Here is a 12,133-nt window from a genome sequence, read left to right as displayed (position 1 = left end):
TACAAGAAACTCATTGTAGTGAGTGTACCCTCGGAGTTATTTATGACATTCAGTGATTCTTGGACAAATAAGTGTAGGATTTTCTGAAGATTCTTCTACGCTGGATCTGTATCCTTTGAATGCTTCAGAAAACTTTCAGACTTCTGTTGTGCTCAGAATTTCTGAACATTCTTCTGCCTTGATTACAGCTGTGGCAGTGAAAAGATTCTTGGAAGAATTCTGATATACATTTCTGCCTGGTATGTTAAATAATGGCTGACACCATTATGCCTGGAGACTATTATAGACTTAAGACACTACACTAATGTGGCAACATCTTAACTTTGCTCATTGCCTAATCTTCATAGTCTTTGCTAGATACAAATTTTCATTATTAATTTGTTTGCTAAATTATTGCTAACTTCCCTGATTTAAGCCAAGTGTTGTATTGATGTTAAACAAAATGTAACCATGTCTTAATTGAATGATGTTATGATTATCTAACAGTTAATAAGATGAAACGTATGACATATCCACGTATATTAGTTTGACCAATATATGGAGATTCTTGTCGACTTTTAAAAAGTCCCCCTATGCTTTTATAACATAAAAAATTGCCAAAATAATGTTACAGAAATATACCCTTATCATCATAAAAAGTGAAAATAAGGTCTCAAGTTTTTCATATTGTTTTTCATAATTGCAATTAAGACCAGGAAACATACAGAGACTTTATGATTCAATTTATAACTTACATTTATTTAGGGTCACCCTTCAAGGGATGGCTAGTTGTTAATTTAGCCTGTTGCCCCTTTTAAAGTTTATGTGTGTAATATGTATTTGGGAAAATAAGAAACCTTTATTGATTGATGGTATTTTTATCTGGCAAATAAGATAATTAAAGTCAGACTGGATAATATGATATATTCATCAAATATAAATTCCCCCAAGATTAAATGTTTGGGGGTTATTTATTTCAGTCTATCTGTCTTTTTTCTTTGTCTACAACACCATTTATTTTGGATAGGTTGAAAAAGGGTTTGTTTTTTTTTTTAACTCAATAGATATCACCAAAGGGTGTACTACTTTATGTCTATAAAATCTCAGTTGAGTTTGTTATATTGAAAACTCATGAACATGTATTCAACTTCTATGACACATGAAAACAATTACATTTCATTAGTTCTTTCTTTACTTCCTCTACCTCTAAATAAACATTTGGTGAATCAATAACATCTGTGTGAGTGGCTGCTCAACCGAAGCATCATGTTTAACATAGCGAATATTTTAACATTCAAATTTGACGGCTATATTTTACCCTCTAAGCACTTTGAAACAAAGTTCTTTTGAAGAATATCAATAGAGCTATCAAATTCTAGTAAATTAAATATCTCATATAATTTGATGAAAGTGTTACTTTGTTGATTTTGTTTTATTGATCCACAGTTGTGATTTTTTTCAATTCAATGTCTGCTGTCAAGGTCATTGATGTTTCAGAATTCTTTGTTTTAATCTTGGCCAAAATCCTTCGCGTACATGTCCATTATATCAAAATTATACTTTTTACATTTTTACAGTTGCATTTTCTGTATTAAATTATGTTTAACATATAACTTTTAGGATCAACACATATTAGATATAATGACTCTTGAAATAATTTGGTATGGATAAATATATATTAAGATGATAAAAAGATTATACTCATTCTCATTGGTGACAATTTAATTAATCCAAATTTTAAAAGGATCATTTAAAACACAAAAAGCGATGATGACTGTGCAAATGGAAACTGATACTTATATTACAACTTTATGAATGTAAACATTGTTGTTTTCAATGTAAGACATTGGTGTATGGTATGCACATCAACATAAAAAATTCCATCACTTATATAGTAAGTATATTAAAGAGGGGTCACTGGCGCAGTGGTAAAACACTCGTAAACTCACCCTCCCCTGAGGAATTTGTAATAAGTGATGACATTCCATATATGGAAAAAGGAGATTTTAAGGAAACCAGCCCAGAATTATTGAAAAAAAGCATTATCAGATAGTTTTTCAAACCACTCTCAAAGTTTCTTAAGTTGAAACGTTTCATAAAATCGATACCAGGTTGTTTGAAGATTCATAATTCATTCACATTTTCACTTATTACCTCTAGCATTCATCAAAGTAAACTCTTGCTCTCTGTGGTTCCCATTGAACTCTACATGTTTATCTGTAAGGTGTATATTCAATTTGATTTAAGCTTCCATAATTTTAAATATGAGTAAAATGATTATGTTATACAGTATCTTGTAATGCTTGTCTAATATTGTAAATTGAAGAAACCGTTTTCAAAACTTAATCTTGCTGTTTCATATTTTAGTGGTACATATATCTAAAAATGTAAAATAAACACCTACACATGTACAATCAATACAATATCAATAAAATATTGATTGTATATACATCTTTGGTTGTATTTTTAAGGGAGATTTTAAATTGATTATACGTTGAAAAAATGATAATAAAACAATATGACCATATACAGTGCACAACATTTTGAAATTGTACTCATTTGTCTTTTGTGACCAAACTTATCATAAAACCTTTGGATGTGTGTGTCACCCTATCAACAGGATTGTTGTTACCTTCAACTTTGATTACAATAAAACAAATTTTAAAGTTACCTGTAACCTAGTAGTACACAACACTGAAGTCATAAAACAAGACATAAATTTGTGCATTAAACTCAGGTCATTTGCTACCATAAACAATTTCAATTCCTTTGACCACTTTGACAATAAAAATGTTCCTTTGAATACAATAAGTAGCTCGTCATCTACATATGCTACAGGGCAAATTTAAATATCCTCAAATTATAATTTTACCAAAAACAAATTGTATAGACAGATTTTCACATGTTGTCCCAATGGACGTATGGTAGGTCAAGGTCACCAATACCTTGATCTTCAGGGGCATTAGTGTCAATGAATTCAAGACCCACGTACATTTCTTCCTCCATCTAAACATGGCATGTCCTTACATAACACTGATTTAATATGGATGCCCTTGACTGTCTTTGAAGGTCACCATGCTACTGTTTGAATAAAACTTTACACTGTTAAGAAACATCTGAATAACCAGAAAGCACAAAGTGCTAGTATTTGCCTTCAGCATGCTTTGTTTAATGGCTACCAAGTTTGTTCAAATGAATGACCTTGGCCCACCTTCATGGTCACAGGAATCAAAACTGTTAAATTTTTCAAACAACTTCTTAAAAACAGAAAGACTTCGTTGAACTAATATTCCAATTGTGACATGCCAGTATGAAAGTTTGGTTTGGTTTCAGTTTGTTTCACATTCTATCAACATTTAGGGTCATTTAAGGATAAACCTCCTATTATGTATAAGTGGTGATTGGATACCAAGGTTGTTGAACTGGGTAGCCTTCACCCATTTTCAAAATCACAGAACTCAAATATGCTGAAATATTTCAAATATCACATTTAAACACAGTAAACTACTATTGGCCCTGTAGCGTGCTATGATGAAGTGCTAACTATATTTTTTTAATCCACACCTAACGATGCTTCCAGCGAAATCTGATTTAAAAGCAATATGGCCAAATTACCCCTTTTGCATCCCGCCCCTCAGGCCCCTGGCGAGGGCCAGCCGCTTCATTTGTACATTTTTGAATCCTCACCAGCCAAGGATGCTTCCTGCCAAATATAACTGATAGCCTTCATTTAGTTCCAGAGAAGAAGATGCTTAAATCAATATGGCCAAATTGACCAAATTGGGGGAGCAGCCACTTGATTTATACATTTTTGAATCCCCACCAGCTAAGGGTTCTTCTAGCCAAATTTGACCAAATTCCACAGAGTAGTTTGCAAGAAGATATCGATTGACATTGTTGACCGACGTATGCCACGGTATGGCTATAGCTGACCTTGGTCCTTTGGACCAGGCGAGCAAACTTATTTCATTCGTCATTTTTTTAATGATTATTAGATTAAAATTAGCCCCAAACATTGTCTACAATAATATAATTTCATAAGTGTTGTATCTTTAACTGTAAACAAGTTATATTCGCTTTAATGATATGACATTTAACCTCGAATCGGCCACATTGGATTTATTGTTACCCTGCAATATGATTTATCAAGTATTTACCAATTTTGATCATTTAAAACATTTGGACTCCACAATAATTAAGAACAAAAAAAAGTTGGTAAATATCGCCTTTTCGGAACACCTCGCCTAAACTAAAACCAATAGGAACACCTCGCCTTGTTACCTAGCATAGGCTTGGAAGTAAGTGTATGGATACACATAAAAATTATGGGTTTTGATGATAAGCGAGACGATAACCCAATTACCAAGAACTACATCTGTCGCTAGTATAAAAAAACATGGCCGGGCCCAGTTCTTTACATGTGAAATTTGGGAGTACGCCACATAAACTTGAATATTAACTTTGATTTGAAGCAAAAATAATTGTAAAACATTAAATCGTTTTACTTTTATTTTCGTTTTGATTGTTTGCAAGACTACTCAGCTATTCAACATTTGTAAATTTATTTATCAAAACTTTACAAACTTTATCGGTTGGTTTACACTTATAACCTGTAGTGAAAGTTATTTGTTCATCAATGCAATGTTTTAATGATTTTTGTCCTATAGTTCTTTACGTCTCTTCTTATTTTGCAAAAGATGCAGACTACCTTTTTATCCCTGTACTTATTTTCGAACCGCATCGTTGCCGTCTTGCATGGGCGCCGCCATATTTGGTATCATGTGATCGAAAGTAGTCCAAAATGGTTACTACTTTTGCCCGAGTCAGTGTTGTAGAAATGACGGAAAGGGTGTTCAGAATGAAGTTAAATACGAATACGTTGAAGGTATTCCGAATGAAAATGACCAAAACCGAGGTCATTCAAACGTTTTACTCCTGCACGAAATATTATATCCATCCTTCAAGCGTTTTTCGACCGCACTACTAAACTTTCCCGCTAAAACTGATGCTGAAGAAAAAAACAGCCAGACTCTTCGATGCACCAATTAAGAACTGTATAAGCCTATAATCCGACTGCAGATATCGTCAAACTCAGCAAAACTGTCATAAATTTGACAATTGCAACGTCTGTGTATAAATCTACAGACTTTAGTCAAAATGGCTACCCCGTCAAAACAAATGAAGTTTGAACCACAACCTGGACCATCAGGAACACAGGATGAACAAGTCAATGGTTACATACACAATGTCTCTCCTATGACAAAAGGGAAACAGAAACCCGGTAAAGCACCCGTACCATACTTTACAGGCCTTCTCCAAACAGACAGAACGTCATTTTCGGACATTGTTGGATTTTCAACGGACCAGAGAACGCAACTGCTACATGCAAGTGAGACCAAAACCCCTATCAAAATAAGAAGCGCATCGCGCAAACTGGGTAAGTGTAAAGCTTAACTGTTTTAATAGCTTTAGTTTGTATTTTCTAATTAAAAAATATGCAGTCAGAATCTCTCGCTCCGCAAATTATTAGGGCCTACGCATATTCTTTATTTTGAATCGAGCACTATAAACTTTTATAGTGTTACCCACCGATCTCGATGTAACAGTTAATTATATCGATATGCTAATGAAATTTCTGACTCCTGTAATTACGTTTACAAAAAAAATCTTAATGCTGATCGTTTCTGTAACACCTTGCTTCTATATATCCAAAGTTCACTGATACGCTTAATAATTGTAAAATTGCTACCAATTGGCAACAATAAAAAAAAACCAAAAAAAAACCAACTCAACACACAACAAAAGTATCTGAGTCTATAAGCTTAACAAGTGATTTTTTCCTTTCAAATAATGGCAAATTTTTATTCTATGGCTTCATATATGTTAAACAATGTATGATTTTCCACAATAACCACATTCTTTATATATTTTAAATTTTTTTGAAAATTGCTTTATGCACAAAAAAATTATCAATTTGCACCATAAAACGTCCTGTTTGTGAAAAATACCAAAATAAAACATTTAAACAAACATTATAATGCAGAAATGGCCTAATAAAAAGGCAAATCAGAAAATTTTTAATCATATCAGTATCATTTTCTTGCAATTTTTTTTTCTTTCAGTATGTTGCTACTTTTGGACAACCTGACGATTGTAGCCAAAACTTACTATTTATTAACCTTATTTATAATTTATACACTGAATACTATGACAATAATGTAAAATGTTCATGTTCCATTTTGTCCAGAGTCTATTATGATAGATATTTATGGGAATAAGGCAGTAACATAGAAATGTTTAATAGACATGGAGTTACACAAAGTTAAGTAACTAAATAAAATGTATATTTGTTTGTTTAAACATCTTGATGTTATTCAAAAGAATCTTATTGTAATGTGTATTCCCTTGGAGTTTTTCTTTGCTTCATCTGTGACACTTGGACAATAATCTCAGCATTTCCTGAAAATTTCTGTATGCTTGATCTGTAGACTTTGAATACTTAAAAAAACTTGATAAACTTGCATTATGCTCCAAGTTTTATGAAAATTCTTCTGTCTTTAGGGTTTCAGACTTTCAGTAGACACTTGCATTCGAATAATGTCTACTGCAAACATTAAAAACTATGTGTTTTTTTGGTAGAATTCACATTAGTCTGTGACTCAAAACTCCTTATTGTATATACATTTTGTTCTTTCCCTTACCTGATGATCAACCCTTGGACCGTCGATGTGTACATTTGTGAAGATCATCAAGTTCTTTAATTCGCCTCTCCACACTATCGCCAAACAATTCATGATTGAAGGGGGTATCCCCATTGCAGAGTGGGTACAAGTGTTTGTGAGGGAGTGACGGTCGCATGAAGAGCCCGGGACTCGACTGAACCTGAAGCCATTGTAACATTAGCCCCAATATTGGGGACAGGTTCGTCAAACTCCTCACAGGAGTCCAAGAGGGAAACACCGCCCTCCGAATCCGACATGGCCAAACAACCTAGCAACACACGTGTCACCAAAAATATAACCTAAAAGGAACAAGGAAAAGTCCAATACAGTATACAACAGAAAACAAACACGAACAGCTCTTCAGAAAAATAAAATTTCAGCGCGAAATACACAAAACCCTAAAAACGGCGTGCAATCTTCACTTACCTCAAGGTATACCTAAACCGTGATGTGCTAGAAACGAAATCTGGTGTTTCACGTGCGTGCAGGTCCTTTTATTGGGCCACCTTATTTTCATATTTTAGTCTTCATATCGAGGTTGTTGTGCATAGAAATGGAAAAGCTATCTCACCCCCGATAGCCGGAAGGCTACGGAAAAAAATCATTTTGGACTGCACTGACAAATATTACATTTTACTGCAGGTACAGAAGTGGATGTTGTTGATCTAGCTGAGGCTGGTGTTGATCTAGGTGATGATGCAGGTGATTGTAAAGGTAATAATATAACCTAAAAAGTACTTAGTGGTGAATACTTAATCATTATTGTTGACATATTCTAAGATGTTTTGTTAACTGCATATACATTAACACTTTAAGCGTATATAGTACTAACTGCTTGTTCTAGGCAAAGTTGGACAGGGATGGATTTTCTAGATAGACGTACCTGGTGTTTTTTCGTTGCTTAAATCATTATGAACCTGTATTATTTTAACTTCGATCATGATTTAAGGTACTATCTCTTTAATTTTTTTTTTAAATTTCAGGTTGAGAAAATTCTTAAAATTGCATTGAACCTGCAATTAATAATTCAGGTAGGTACTAGGAAAGTACACGTACAGTTGAATTCTATTTTGTGGAAAGCCAGGATATTATTAAAATTCATATGACTATTAGTACAATCAAAATAAAATTCTACCTCAAACTAATTGCAACAGAACGACTTCTATAATTTTCACAAAGTATTACGATCTATTAACAAAATACTAAAAATCTACAGAAATCTATTAGAAAGTATTAAAACGAGCGATTGAAAGCCGAAATTTTGCGTGAACGTTTTAAGGCGCGTACAGACCACCGTACGACACAAGGGAGACAACTACTTTTGTTGACACCGATGAGCATGTCTGAATACCGGGTGTTTGAAAATCGCGAGTTTATGTCATGGCTCTATTACACTGCAAAACACTGCAGTCATATGATAAATAATTTCAGCTACCATTCATAAATTAATATAGAATTCATTAAAAATATAGTAAAATTATTTTGTTTGCACACGAACAATGCATACTGTTATATAAATGAGGCCTATAGTTTTTTTCAGGTATTGCACGTGTGTAACATTGAAATTTTAATAATGTAAAGATTTTTCAAATTTTCTGTTTTTAGTTTTATACGTACACTGTATAAAGTTTATAAAGTTATTTATATTATTTTCAGTTCCATTTTAAAATATGTGATGAATTGTCGATCAAGGCAGTGAGAATTGTAGCCTACAGTATGTATGCGAGTAGCGGCATTCTGTTTTTTTTTTACTTAACTGTATGTTTAACAAATGACAATATTATAAAAAAAAATATATTGTTGAAATAATGAGTGTGGTAGCCCTGCCGAACCAGAATAACCGGGCGCCAACAAATAATTTGACATCCATTTCATAACTAGGCGTTGAAAATTATATAATAATTATTTGATTTATTTACTATATCATGCTCCTTATACTTAACATTACAGGAAAACAGGAATCCAAAAGGCCAAAACCTGATGTTAGTGATTCTGAATCCAACTTAACTAAGATTCTGAACTCGAATTTACTGACTGTACAGATATTGACACCAGCACTTTCAAAATGACCTCCAGTGACTCTTCTCAAGCTAATCTGGTTGAAGCCATCATATCTGCTTTAAAGAACTCCCAAGTGTTAGACTTAATTGCTGATGCTGTTAATGATAAACTCAATGACAAAATGCATACTCTACAAAGTGAATTAGTTATTAGCAAACAGAAAATCACCGAACATGAAGATAGACTAGACGACCTTGAAATGTATGGACACAGAAATGGTGTTCGGTTGTACGGTATACCCGAGACTGTACATGAAAATACTGACAAAAATATTCTAGATGTTGTGAGGGAATCTGGGCTAGGTAGAAGTCATCGTGTGGGCCCCAAGAGAGCTGGTGTTGTTAGACCCATAATAACAAAATTTGTTTCCCATAATTTCGAAGTTGAGATCCTGTTTAACATTTGAACGGCAAGGATGTGGCAAAAAATATATCAATGAGGATCTAACCAAGATAACGGCCTCCATCAAGGTTTTCACCTCAACATACTTTAATTTGACCCGGTGACCAGGTCCTTTTGTTTGTATGTTTAGTGTTATGTTGTTGATTTCTGTTCTATTAAATGGCGGTAACAGCATGACAATCCAAGAAGTCATTTGTGATTTTGCACCTTGCACAGCCAAGCAACGATTCATCCCCAACACCCCCATAACAATTGTTTAAGTGCCACACCCAAAGTGACCACCCGGAAACCGTCACAACCCGAACAACAGTATTCAGGAAGGGAGAACAGACAGGCCCCCTACAAGACTGAACTTGTACCCGAACTGAAAGTGTTCTTTTAAAGACTTATGTAGATAGTTATTGATTACACTGTGATCGGGGGCATAAAAATCTAGGCACGCGAACATGTACCGCTTGCTGCTCCACGATCGTGGGTCAGATATAGTGTGGCGTCATTTCGCTCGTTGCAAGGTCGGGGAATCAAGCGCGCAATTTAAAATCGTTTCGTTTTCGAATTTTTCAGATCCATCAAGATTTGCCGTTTTGCGATCGAGTCACCAAAGTTCACTATCTCATAAGGTATTTTAATTTTAAATCCCATATTTAACTAAATGTTCTCTTTATACCTGTTGTTATTGTCAATATGTAAAAGTTTTATGAAGAAATATTTCCAAACAAATGGAAAATTGCCCCGGAAAAACTTTGTACCGGCCGTCGGGTCTCCTGAAGCGATGAAAATTCCAGAATATTTCCGAGGTATTCCTCTCCGCTGCAAAGTGTTTCAACTACGTTCAAATGCTATCAAAACAATATTAGGTTTACTTATTTACAATTATTTACATTCAGATGATTAATTTAACCCAAGATGGCCCCGATGATTACGGATTTTTAGGCCTGGTCAACTACCATCCAAACCGTCAATTTATGCTTATTCAAGGTCACGTGACCACAGGCTGACTGCTGATTGGCTGATTCGTTCTATTTGTAAATATTTCATAGGAAAAATCTGTGATTTTTATATGAAAGTTTATTTTAATCGAAACCTGGTTCAATTTTAATAAAACTTTATTTTCAATATTATGAAAGAAATACTCGGACAAATTATCGTTGAAGTCTATTCTTTCTGTATCTTTTTATCTGCTAATTATTTGAAACTAGATTTACTTGCCGTACAAATCAGCTTAAACTGACGCTGTGAACTTTCCATTAGGTTTAGTTGTAAAATAAATAGCCAAGTCTCTATAGTCATTACATATTACTTACCTTCTGAAAAACCTACATGTATCTTACAAAAAGATTTATTTGGACAATTGTTCAGAGAAGATTTTGTTTATGTTTCTCATCGGACATGTCACTTTTTACCTGAGCAAAGTTAAATAAGCTATTGTGTGTCAACGAAAAAAATACGGCCAGGGTTACACTTAGATTATGTAACAACTGGTATGCTGGTCAGTTAATTAGAGTTCAAGGTGTCAAACCCACGCGGTCACCGCTGTCCAATCAGAATCTCTGAATAACACCTAACTGACCAATCAGAAACTCACCTGACCAAGACAGCAAGTTAGGTTATACGCGTTCCTGTCCGAAGTCTTCACTTCTTACCAGGACGCCGAATAAAGAACATTAACCTTAATGAAGCTGTCTTCGTATAATTTCAGGTGAGCATACTTCGTATTTTCATATATCATTTTAGAATTACATGTTCAATTCTTGTTCATGCACTTTGTCAGAATTAGTTATATGTACATTTGTTTTCTTATATTGTTGCACTGTGTATCATGTTTGTATATATTTTTCATTGTTCTTGAAGTGATGTTTTATTAGTCTTCCTCGGCAACAGTACATTCTCATTTAATTAACAACTCAAAATTATCTTTCAAATTGTAAAATATTTAACATGCACAAGTTAAATTACTGATGCACTCCCTATATTTGGGTTAAGGCTTTTACTGATGAATTATCTCCCCTGTATTTCCGGCTTCATTCAAAGCGAAAGAAAAATGTTGTTGTCCGAGACAAATTTACCTTTTGTCCAGTTCACTCGACATGTCACCTTTGTCGACATGTTGATTATTAATCAGGTAACCATTTATTAGTCCAAATTTATGTTAAACATTGTATTACACCTTTGGTTAAGACTATATATTGTTTTTCCGATGATTGTAATGCTAGACCAAATAAGTGTTTGGGTAGCACAATTAACATTGTGCCTGTTAGGATATGTCGTGTTTAATTATCATCATGGAATTCATTTAACATAGTCATAGACAGCTGATTCAGATTATCGAATATTTTTTCCATTGTTTCTATTTTTATACAATTCAGACTTACTTTATAATATAGAATTTCAGGATATTGTTGACACTTTCATAGGATTTTTGTAAAATACTGTATATGTATATTGACCGGAAGTTGTCCTTACTTCTTGCATTAACTGACCGGAAGTTATACCGGAAGTCAGTCTTAACTTAACAAATATGGCCATTCCCATGTTATATGTCAGGCTATGTGTAGTCATGTGTTCATATGTACAGTCTTTTGTATTTTTTTTATAAGTCAATTGATGTTCCATGCTAAATAAATCTCTCATCATCTTTTACATGCCAATTAGCTCTACCACATTTTACTTGTCATATTTTCATATAATAACTGTTAAGCTAAATCTCCTCACATTCTACTTAAAGGTTCATATAACTTAATTGTCATTTCTCACTATGTACATGCAAATCTCTATCGTAGTTCATTTCATTGTGAGTGTACTCAGTATATTAGTAGGATATTTTTGTATTCCAATACACTAATAGTGTAGAGATTTCTATGAATGTATTAATACATTTGTATACAATATTTGTACATGTTGAGACTTCTTACCAGGACGCCGAATAAAGAACATTAACCTTAATGAAGCTGTCTTCGTATAATTTCAGA

This window comes from Ylistrum balloti, unplaced genomic scaffold, assembly GCF_031769215.1.
Source record: "Ylistrum balloti isolate Yb309-2 unplaced genomic scaffold, AGI_CSIRO_Ybal_v1 Utg371698, whole genome shotgun sequence".
NCBI lineage: Eukaryota > Metazoa > Mollusca > Bivalvia > Pectinida > Pectinidae > Ylistrum > Ylistrum balloti.
Note: the sequence above shows the minus strand (reverse complement) of the source record.